Genomic DNA, 12,363 nt, shown 5'->3' with positions numbered 1-12,363 from the left:
AATAGTTAATTCTTAAAAGGGAAAAACAAAAATTGTTTCAAAATACCTGGAAAATATGTTTAACGTCATTAATAAAGACATGAAAACAAACAAGATGGCATTTTCTGCCTATCAAATTTGCAAATTAAAAAAAAAAACCCAGGAAATCCTGATAGGAATGTGATGAAATGGGAATTCTCATATCTCATGTATTGGTGGGAACATAATTGGTTTTGCATTTTTGAAAGCTATTTGATTATGCATATGAAGAGCCATAAAATTTCCTTTTGATATAATAATTCCACTTCTGAAATCAATCCTAAGGAATAAATCTAAATTTGATGAAAAGTTCTCCCTCCAAGATCTAGATTTGCAGCATTATTTAAAATATTAAAATGTTGGCCGGGTGCAGTGGCTCATGCCTGTAATCCCAGCACTTTGGGAGGCCGAGGCGGGCGGATCACGAGGTCAGGAGATTGAGACCATCTTGGCTAACACGGAGAAACAGCGTCTCTACTAAAATAAAAAAAATTAGCCAGGCTTGGTGGCAGGCGCCTGTAGTCCCAGCTACTCCGGAGGCTGAGGCAGGAGAATGGCGTGAACCTGGGAGGCGGAGCTTGCAGTAAGCCGAGATAGTGCCACTGCACTCCAGCCTGGGCGACAGAGCGAGACTCTGTCTCAAAAAATATATATATGTATATAAAAATGTTAAACATACTCTTAATGTGTAAAAACAAGAGAGTGGTTAAGTAGATTATGACTAAATACACTCAATACATTTTATGAAACGTTAAAAATATTCAAAAAATTTAAATAATGACTTGCTAACTACTTTAACAAGAGCTTTATTATAAGCTAGTCTTGGAGGTAATATTATTATCATGATTTTACAGATAAAAAGATCCTGAGGCTCAATGTCTAAGTTCCAATGAGCTACTCAGGTCGGAGGTGGTAGAGCAGAATGTGGAGCCAGTTCTCTCTCTGACTCCATCATCACACTGCACTGCTTCCTGTTAAGATATTTGCTCAAAAAATGCGAGATATAAAAATCTGGGTAATATGATCAATCTTAAAGAATAATTACATTTTAAGTTATTCATAAGGGACCTTGTTAGTAGGTCACCATCAATGTGTAATTAAGACAGATGTGACAGGATTTGCTGCCTCTCCCTTTCCTTCTGAATTTTGGAGGCCTTTTTTTTTTCTAGTTGTATCAGTTAAACAACCAATATCTTTTTAGCATCTACTAAGTTTAGATACGGGAACTAGGTACTCTGAAAGAGAAAATGAGAAATTTGACAAGATCCTGTCCCCAAGGAGCTTCCTATCCAACAGGGGCACAAGACAGATAGACAGACACACACACACACAACTATAAAGCAAGGCAAGATTTAGAGAGTGCACAGGAGCGGGCTCTGGGAGTTCAGGGGAGGATCGTTCGCATTCTGGTAGGGAAAATACTTCTGAGCTGGATATATTCCCTTTCTCACTGTCCTTCTATCCCCTCTCTTCCTCTCCTCCTCTCTTTGCCTCCTTCCTCTCCCTCCTCCCACCCTCTCCTCTCCCTTTCTTTCCTTTTTTTCTTTCTTTCTTTTTTTTTTTTTTGAGACAGAGTCTTGTTCTGTCACCCAGACTGGAGTACAGTGGCACGGTCTCGGCTCACTGCAACCTCGGCCTCCCAGGTTCAAATGATTCTTGTGCCTCAGCCTCCTGAGTAGCTGGGATTACAGGCGCTCACCACCATGCCTGGCTAATTTTTGTGTTTTTTAGTAGAGACAGGGTTTCACCATGTTGGCCAGGCTGGTCTCGAACTCCTGACCTCAAGTAATCCACCCACCTCGGCCTCCCAAAGTGCTGGGATCACAGGCATGAGCCACCACACCCGGCCTCCTCTCCCTTTCTTAAAAATACATCAACTAATTAAATATATAAACGTAGATACACACACACAGGCAGAATCGAAGTGTATAGGTTGGAGAGGAGACTATTCCAAAAAGGGAGACGGCATGGGCAAATACAGCAAGAAAGAGTAGAGCATCTAGGTATTGAGGGTGCTGGGAAGTCCTGCTAAAGTGGTCCCCTCCCACTGTGGGGCCTTTGAGTTTCCGTGTCAGGGTACCTGCCCTCTGTGAGTTTGAGTTCTTTCTTTGGTTGCAAGCAACCAAGACCAGCTCAGCTAAAAGAAATGGAAGGATACTGACTCACGAGTCAAGTCTAGGCAGAACGGGTCAGGTCTAGAGTCTGGGAGGAGGAAACCGATGGACAGCTGCTTCAGGGCCCAGGGCTCAGGGTGAAGCAGCTGCAGTTGTTTTTAGTCCTCAGATCACTCTGCTCAAGATGTGACTTGCCAGGAGGAATCTGGCTGGCCCAGCTGGGACATGTGTGTCTACCTCTAGACCAGGAGAGAGGACAGTCTTGGTTGACAGTCCCCATGTAGTACCTCTTTGTTTAGGTTACTGAGTCATCAACAGATCTCAGTTCAAATAGTCACTTCTTCAGGGGCAATATACCCTCTTCTACCCATAAACTAGGGGCAACATACCCTCTCCCCTTTCATACATGACCATACCACCATTTGCACTCAACTCTTGTAAGGTGACATTTACCCACGTGGCTCTTTATGAATGTTCATCTCCGTCCCGAGACCTACAGTCCATGAGGGTACCACCGTTCTAGAGTTTTTGCTCTTCTCTTTGTCAGTGGGGACTTAGGACTGTGCCTGGCACAGGGCAAACCCTCAATATTTGTTGAATAAATTAATTAATAAACACGTGTAAATGAATATTAGTAGAATACAACAAGAGTAACAGTAGGCAAAGGTGGAAGGCAAAGGTGGGAAGAGGTCAGGGTTCAGAGTGCTGGGCTGTGGAGTCTGAGCTTCACTCTACAGCACTGGTGAGACACGATAGGTTTTAGAGAAAGGAAGCCTCATGCTGGTGCCCCAGTGGGTACTGACTATGCATTTGTAGCCAAATCAAAGTATTTCCCATAAAGTCATCTATCTCTTCCCAGATGTTGGGACTTCCAATGGCAATGGGAAGTGAGATACTGAGTAATTGGGAGATCAAGCAAATTATTTACTAACAAGGCACATGAAGTGATTTTTCACGGGCAATGTTAATGTTTTTCTTTTTTATGTATAGTTGTAAAATTCTAAAAGTAATAAAATCACAACTACCAAACATTTAGACGACAAAAATTATCCATAATACCCACCATCTTAACACAACCACTATTATCATTTTACTGTTTTCCTTATTCACATTTTCTACTTATTTTCTTAGATTCCAAGAAATAGAATTACTGTTTAGAGGTTATTAACATCTTATTGTTCTGGATATATATATATATATATATAGAGAGAGAGAGAGAGAGAGAGAGAGAGAGAGAGAGGGAGAGCGCTAAATTTAATAACAGCAATGTCTGCAGTACCAGTTTCTCAAATACTAACTGGCATTTCAATTTTTTGAGACAGTCTCTCTCTGTTGCCCAGGTAGGATTGCAGTGGCGTGATCTTGGCTCACGGCAACCTCCACCTCCCAGGTTCAAGCGATTCTCATGCCTCAGCCTCCCAAGTAGCTGGGATTACAGGTGTGCACCACCACACTTGGCTAATTTTTGTATTTTTTAGTAGAGATGCATTTTCACCATGTTGGCCGGGCTGGTCTCAAACTCCTGGCCTCAAGTGATCCTTCCGCCTCAGCCTCCCCAAGGGCTGGGATTACAGGCATGAGCCACTGTGCCCGGCCTGGCACTTCTATTTTTAAAATCTTCAGTAATAAATGAAAAATTTTTATCTTATTGTTATAATTTTTATGGTTTTTTATTATTCATGAGAATAAACATTTTCCAAGTTTGTTTACTAACTGAATTTCTTTTTTGTGCATCTTATTTGGTATCATGGATAAAATTCTGTCTATTTTCTGGTTATATCAATGCATTCAGGGTCCCAAACCTGCCAAAGTTTAAAGAGAAAGACACTAACGGAAAAACCAGGAAAAGATGGTAGAAAAGAATCACCCTGGCATTTTCAATCACGTAAACATTTGCTAGGTGCCCTAGCTGCAGGTATACAGCTCACTGAAACATGAATTCCAATTTTATAGGGTGAAATATATATTTAGAACCCTCTTCTGGAACTTTCTTCTAGTTATCTAGCATCCAAAGTGCCTGGACGTTCCTGATTGGCTTGCAATGTGTTTTATTTCCCATCCCCAAGTTTCACAGCTGCCGGCCCTGGGATCAACAGTCACAGGCTGTAACACAATGTCTTGCACATCCTGAGTATTTAATAAGCTTTTGTAGATGGGCTCTTACCATCATCATCATCGTGAAAGGCAAACATACAAAATTTGTTGACTAATGTAATGACTCATGAGTAACAGAAGTCTATTGACCAAACACTATATGCATGTAGAGTACAGAATAAACACTTTATTATCACATCAGAGGAAAAGACCATCTTAGAGGCTCAACAACCCAGGAAAACTGTGAAGATTTCTTCAAATTGTTAAGAATATCCATGGATATGGGTTTCACATTATTTTGCTATATACAGTATCAATTTTTCCAAAAGCTAAGAGCATGTATTCTATTACCCATCCTGGACTTTTACTCCAAGAAAAAATAAACTGAGTCTGTAAGTAATTTATTAGTATTTTGATCATTGCTGCCTTTTTTTTTTTAAGGTAAGAAGATCTAATGCATCCTCTATCCAGTAAGTAGAATTATCTCTTCATCTGGGACCTGGAAATCCTGAAATAAAAAAGGATAATGCAATAAACATAGTTGCAGGAAAGTATGTTAGCTATATACTATGAAGTACTCTTAGTTTACTTATGTTGAACAGCTTAGCTATTAATACTCAAATTGAGTTAAAATGAAAATTTCTTCTTAAAAAATCAAATGTAATATGTATTACCTTTTACGGTACATTAGTAGTTCTTTGTATATTGAATAAATACTAAATCACCTAGGTGTCTATGTTCTATCACATCTACAAACATGTCACTTCCTAATTAACAAAATGTTCTTCCTTTAGTTTGCTTTTGCACTTAAAATATATATAATTGACTTTTTGGGAAAAAAATCTGAGATTCACTGCTTTGTTTTGTAAAGACCAATAGCTTCTGTATAGTCTTTTTTTAAATTGTGGTAAAATATACACGGCATTAATTTACCATTTTAACCATTTTAAAGTGCACAATTTGTGGCATTAAGTACACTCACATTGTTGTGCAACCATCACCACTGTCCATCTTCAGAACCTTTTTATATTCCCAAACTGAAACTCTGTACTCGTTAAGCACTTACTTCCGGTTTCCCCATCCCCCAGCCCCTAGCAACCACAACTGTACTTTCTATGAATTTGACTACTCTAGGTACTGCATGTAGGTGGAATCATACAGTATTTGTCTTTTGTTTTGTTTTGTTTTGTTTTTTGTTTTCTAAGACAGGGTCTTACTCTGTCGCCCAGGCTGGAGTGCAGTGGTGCAATCACAGTGACTGGTTTATTTCACTTAGCGCAATGTTTTCAAGGTTCATCCATGTTGTTGCATGTCTCAGAACTTCCTTTTTTGGGCTAATATTCTTGCATATATTTACCCAGTTTTGCTTATCCATTCAGCTACTGATGGACACTTGGGTTGCTTCCATCTTTTGGCTATTGTGAATAATGCTGTTTTGAACGCGGGTGTGCTACATAGTTACCTTTTAAAATTGGCACAACAGCCCTGTCTTTTGACATACATATTTTATGGAAAACACAAGATTTTTCTGGCTGACGCTCAACCTCATAATTTGGACCTTGGTGCAACACAATAATAGGAGAGCTATTTGTCAGTATATATCACTAAGGATTACAGTGAGAGTATATACAGTCAGTATTTCAAATTATAAAAAGAAATGTAGGCCAGGCGCGGTGCCTCACACCTGTAATCCCAGCACTTTGGAAGACCAAGGTGGGTGGATTACCTGAGGTCAGGAGTTCGAAACCAGCCTAGCCAACATGGTGAAAACCTGTATCTACTAAAAATACAAAAATTAGCCAGGCGTGGTGGCGCATGCCTGTAATCCCAGCTACTCGGGAGGCTGAGACAGGAGAATTGCTTGAACCTTGGAGGCAGAGGTCGCACTGAGCCAAGATTGTGCCACTGTACTCCAGCCTGGGCAACAGAGCAAGACTCTTTTTCAATAAATAAATAAATAAAAGAAATGTAATGAAAGAGAGAGAACTCTGAACTTTTAAAGAACTTTTCACCCAGTCTTGATCTACCTGATAGAAAGGCTTGTCAGAGAAAGTTAGAGTTCAGAGGCAGCCAATTGAATATAATTAACTCCAAATGAAGATAAACCTTTTCTAAATCATAACTGAAGGCTATAAAAAAATGAGAATTATATATATATATTTTTTGAGACAGGGTCTTACTCTATTGCCCAGGCTCGAGTGCAGTGGCATTATCTGGGCTCACTGAAGCCTTGACCTCCTTGGCTCAGGTGATCCTCCCACCTCAGCCTCCTGAGTAGCTGGGACTACAGGTACTATCATGCCTGTCTATTTTTGTATTTTTTTAGTAGAGATGGGGTTTCTCCATGTTGTCCAGGCTGGTCTCAAACTCCCGGGCTCAGGCAATCTGCCCGCCTGAGCCTCCAAAAGTGCTGTAATTACAGGCATGAGCCACTGCTCCTGGCAGGGAATTATTGATAGAATCCTGGGTTCCTTGGTGTGCAATAAATCTCAAATACAGTCTATTCAACCATAGATTTTAAATATTTGTTAGTGAAGGTGACAAAAAAATAAGTGATTAAGAGAACCTATTCTCTATCCAATGAGCTATCAAAAGCTTATAGAGTGGAAAGAGAATGGGGGAATTCAGGCTCAAAACAGCTAAATGGAAAGAAGATTTTGCATGCAGGCTGAACTGGATTTTCATCCTGGCTACTATATTTTCTAGATGTGTCACTTTGGCCAAGATCCTTAATCTCAGTGTCATCTATAAGGTAATTACAGTACACTAGTGCCCCGCTAATCTGTGGTTTTGCTTTCCAAGCTTTCAGTTACCCGAGATCAACTGCGGTTTTAAAATATTATGTGGAAAATTCCAGAAATACATAGTAAGTTTTCAATTGCATGCCATTAAATCTCATGCTGTCCCTGCCCCCTTCCTCTCTGGAGGTGAATTATCCCTTTGTCCAGTGGCTCCACGATAACTACATTCCCCAAGTTGTTCTCTTAGGAACCCTTTCTGGGTTCAAGGAACCCTTACTTTACTTAATTATGGCCCCAAAGCACAAGATAGGGATGCTGGCATACTGTTATAATTGTTCTATTTTAGTATTAGTTATTGTTGTTAATCTCTACCTGTGACTAATTTATGAATTCAACTTTATCATAGGTATGTAGGTATAGGAAAAAAACATGGTATGTATAAGGTTCAGTACTATCTGCAGTTTCAGACATCCCCTGGGGGTCTTGGAACATATCCCCCGTGGATAAGGGGGAACTACTGTAAAAGTTTGTGTTTTATAGAGTAGTTGTGAGAACTACATTAATCCATAATGTGTGGCTCATGATACTCATTGATAGATGGTAGTTGCAACAATAAAAAATAGTATTATCAAGTAACTGATTCATAATTGACTCTCAAAAACATTAATTTTCTGCTTTTCTTTACCTAAGTTTACCTACATGTTTGAATTTGTAAAGGGAAGATTTTTCTAGACCAATAATTTTCAAATGTTTTTGCTCTCTCATACTTCCTCAAAGGAAACTGAAAAAGTTGCAACATACTTGCATGTCATTTTTCTGTCTAAGTTGAAAGAATAGCAAATTGTTATTTTCCCACGCATTGTAAATATTAGCAGGTCATCCCTCTCTAAAATGTACCAAATGGAATCTAAATATCATCGCAATTTGACCCAGCATCATTCATTTAAACAAATATACAAGTTTTCCTTTTAACAATGAGAAATTTTATCTCATTCCATTTTCTCCCTAAACTCTTATTTCAGTCTACATTCCTAAGAATTTTATCCTAATGTAGTAGATTTTTATGCTTAAATATCTTTTGTTGATCAGTAAAATTTTGATCATTTTTAAATTTTAAAAATTAAGAATATCCTGTGACATCAAATTCTAGGTAGGAAATATTTATTCTAGATTGGGTGACCATTATAATTATTTTTTGTACATAATTGATTAAAATAACATAAATATACTACAAATTTCTATGACTACTAAACATATAAAAGTAAAATTTTAAACAAATATATCTCTTAATGAGAAGGAAGAGCTTTTTATACTCCAATAAGTTAATGTATCCACTAATAATTATTATTTCTTCCTAGAACAAGACAGGATTAAGCATCATGACCATCCCTATTGGGGGATGTTTTTATAGATGCAAGCACTGTGGCACCTACTGGCATAAATGCACCTGCTGAATGGAATGTTCTTTCCCCAGATCTTCCCCTGCTGGTTTCTTCCCAGTATTCAGGTCTCAGCTCAAATGTGACTTCCTCGATGAGGCCTCCTGGTGATCAGATCTAAAGCACCCTCTACACAATCACTGTTTAGTGCTATACCCATTAATTTACTATCATCACACTTGTCACTATCCACAGATATCTTGTTTGGTTACTTTTGTGTGTTTGTCGCTACCAGAATATCAGTTCCATGAAGAAAAGGACCTTGTCTGTCTTGCTGTTTGTGGACATGAGGAAGGCACCATGATATAAATGTGTGTTAATGAATGAATGAATGAAATGTGTCTGAGAGAACCATTCATTCTGACTGACATTTATGGAGTAACCACTTTGAAAAGAACCATTCTGTCTTTACTATCAAGCCAAGATACTCAAGGAAGGCAGCAGAAGTGGAAGCTCCATGTGGGCAGAGGAGCCTAGTCTTGAGATGTGATTTAGCTGGTATTTGGGTGGAACAAATAAACCAGCCTCAAAATAACACAAGGGGCCAGGTGCAGTGGCTCACGCCTGTATCCCAGCACTTTGGGAGGCTCGAGGCAGGCAGATTACTTCAGGTGAGGAGTTCGAGACCAGCTTGGGTAACATGGTGAAACTTCGTCTCTACTAAAAATACAAAAACTAGCTGGGCATGGTGACGGGTGCCTGTAATCCTAGTTACTCGGGAGGCTGAGGCAGGAGAATTGCTTGAGCCTGGGAGGCAGAGGTTGCAGTGAGCTGAGATTGTGCCACTGCACTCCAGCCTGGGTGACAGAGCAAGACTCCGTCGAAAAGAAAAAAAGAAAGAAAGAAAACACACAAGGATGTGCAACTGATGCAGGGCAGGTGAGCCCGGAATTGGGCTTAGCCCAGGAGGGTTCTTGGTTTTGCTTAGGAAAGAATTTAAGAACTACCTGGTAGAAGAAAAGCTCTACTGATGTGGCAGCATTACAGTTCCCTGAGTGCTCCTGCGGAGCAGAGCTACCCTATAGGCAGTGTGCTGACAGCAGTAGCTCAAAGGCAGGTCTGCAGTGATATTTATAACCTACTTTCAATTACATGCAAATTAAGGGGCAGATTAGGCAGAAATGTCTAGAAAAAGGGTGGTAACTTCCGGGTTGTCGGCTCATTGCCATGGAAAGGGGCACTAAGCTCTGGGTGTTGCCATGACAATGGTAAACTGACATGGCACACTGGTGGGCACATCTTATGGAAAACTACTTCTGCCCCGTCCTTGTTTTGACTACTCCTCAATTTGGTCCTGTGTCAGAGCCCTGCCTACAGAGTCAAGCCCTGTCTACCTCACAATTATTATGTATCAGGTTTTAAAAAAATAACACAAGTAAGGCTGGGCATGGTGGCTCATGCCTTTAATCCCAGCACTTTGGGAGGCTGAGGTGGGCAGATCACTTCAGGTCAGAAGTTTGAGACAAGCCTGACCAACATGGTGAAACCCCGTCTCTCCTAAAAATGCAAAAAAAAAAAAAAAAAAAAAAGTAGCTGGGCATGGTGGCAGGCGCCTGTAGTTCCAACTACTTGGAAGGCTGAGGCAGAATTGCTTGAACCCGTGCAGCAGAGTTTGCAGTGAGCTGAGCACCACTGCACTATAGCCTGAGGGGCAGAGCAAGATTCCACCTCAAAAAAAAAAAAAAAGAAGAAGAAGAAGAACACAAGGAAATTAAACACAGATAAGGTGCATCTGGATAATCTGGAATATTTTCAGCCTGGGATCTTGCTGGTGCTCGGAAACGTGTAGGGAAACGTGTAGGGACAGTTTTCAGCCAACATATGGTTGGCTTTCCACAGTCCTGCTAAAGCCCTGCAATGTGCAGAACAAACCGGTGCAGCTAAGAAAAGTCCCACCCAAAATGCTGAGAGCACCTCTGTACTCAATCAACAGTTGAAGCAAAAGGATGCTTGCAAGTACAACACATGTATCAGTGCATTTTAAACTCATTATAAAATCGTTCTGTAAACCAAAAATAAAATTCTAAGCCCCAGAACCATCTGAAAAGACCCCTCCCCTGGGTCAAAGACATTCCAAATTTAACCTCAAAAACTAGTTCAGGCCATGATGGGAAGGGGAGCCAGACATGCCTCATTATTCCCTCCTCCGTTTGGAATTTAGGCACAGCTGACCAGCATTGACATCAACACAGGCTTTAAGACAGGTAGAACACACTCTTTAAGTCTGACAAGAAACATTTACAATCTATCTCTCTAAAGCCTGCTACCTGGAGTTTTAATCTGCATGATGAATCCATGGTCTCCACAACCCCTTATCTTAACGAGATATTCCTTTCTATTGATTCAAATCTTTTTTTCTTTCTTCCCCATACAGCTCTGTCGCCCAGACTGGAGTGCAGTGGCGCTTTCTCAGCTACTGCAACCAACCTCCGCCTCCCGGGTTCAAGTGATTCTCCTACCTCAGCCTCCTGAGTACCTGGGTTTACAGGCGCGTGCCACCTCGCCCCACTAATTTTTATATTTTCAGTAGAGACAGGTTTCACCATGTTGGCTAGGATGGTCTCAATCTCCTGACCTCGTGATCCGCCCGCCTCGACCTCCCAAGTGCTGGGATTACAGGCGTGAGCCACTGCGCCCAGCCCTCTATTGATTCTAAATCTTTAGATAACAATTCTTTCAACCAAATGTATAAAAAATCAAGTTGTAGCCCAACCACCTTGGGGACATGTTCTCAGGATCTGCTGAGGGCTCTATCACCGGCCATTGGTCACTCATATTTGGCTCAGAATAAATTTCTTCAAATATTTTACAGAGTTTAACTCTTTTTGTCAACAGTTCCCACTCCTCAGTGTTGTTATAAACAATTCAGTAAAATTGGAAAATGTGGTCTATTAAAAACTTGGGGCCAAGTGCGGTGGCTCACGCCTGTAATCCCAGCACTTTGGGAGGCCAATGCGGGTGGATCACCTGAGGTGAGGAGTTCGAGACCAGCCTGGCTAACATGGCGAAACCCCGTCTCTACTAAACATGAAAAAAAAAATTAGCCTGGCGTGGTGGCGCGCGCCTGTAGTCCCAGCTACACGGGAAGCTGAGGCAGGAGAATTGCTTGAACCCGGGAGGCGGAGATTGCAGTGAGCCGAGATCACGCTACTGCACTCCAGCCTGGGTGAGAGAGCAAGACTGTCTCAAAAAAAAAAAAAAAAGACCGCCAGGGCTCAAACAAAAAACCTTGGAAAAGCCCTGGCAGTCTTTTTTTTTTTTTTTTTTTTTGAAACAGAGTCTTGCTCTGTCGCCCAGGCTGGAGTACAGTGGTCGGATCTTGGCTTACTGCAACCTCTGCCTCCCAGGTTCAAGCAATTCTTCTGCCTCAGCCTCCCAAGTAGCCACCACGCCCAGCTAATTTTTGTATTTTTAGTAGAGACGGGGTTTCACCATGTTGTCCAGGCTGGTCTTGAACTCCTGACCTCAGGTGATCCACCCGCCTCGGCCCCCCAAAATGCTAGGATTACAGGTGTGAGCTACCGCGTCCAGCGCCCTGGCGGTCTTTAATCAAGTAGAAAAGCTGCATTATACCACTTGCTTCGGTTGCCTTCAGTGAGAAAGAAGAAATAGAAATGCAAATCACTTATTAGTTGTAGGAAACAGATCTCAAACAGCAGTTTTGTTGATAAGACCGCAGGAAAACGTGGGAACTGTGCTGCTGGCTTAGAGAAGGCGCGGTCGACCAGACGGTTCCCAAAGGGAGCAGTCCTTCCCAGCCACCGCACCCACATCCAGGTTCCCGGGTTTCCTAAGACTCTCAGCTGTTGCCCCGGGCTCCTTTCTGTGCCACACCCTTGGCTCCTGCGTTTCCCCCCGGCGCACGCCCTCCAGAGCTGGGGCCGCTGCGACCCCGCCGAGCAGGAAGAGGCGGAGCGCGGGACAGCGGCGGGAAAAGAGCGCGCGGAAGGGATCCTC

General features: G+C 41.6%; 1 long non-coding RNA gene across 1 annotated transcript; it reads right to left on the bottom strand.

Moving 5' to 3' along the window:
* Window positions 1-4,393: 4,393 nt before the first annotated feature.
* Window positions 4,394-12,300, bottom strand: LOC134760287 (uncharacterized). The gene is made up of 2 exons (XR_010137564.1): window positions 12,174-12,300; window positions 4,394-4,734 (listed from the first exon to the last, which is right to left on the bottom strand). It is a non-coding gene; the product is annotated as an uncharacterized LOC134760287 (long non-coding RNA).
* Between the last annotated feature and the right edge of the window lie 63 nt (window positions 12,301-12,363).

The sequence above is a fragment of the Pongo abelii genome, chromosome 17 (assembly GCF_028885655.2).
Source record: "Pongo abelii isolate AG06213 chromosome 17, NHGRI_mPonAbe1-v2.0_pri, whole genome shotgun sequence".
Lineage (NCBI taxonomy): Eukaryota > Metazoa > Chordata > Mammalia > Primates > Hominidae > Pongo > Pongo abelii.
The sequence above is the reverse complement of the archived record's forward strand: the minus strand, read 5'-3'. Positions and strand labels throughout refer to the sequence as shown.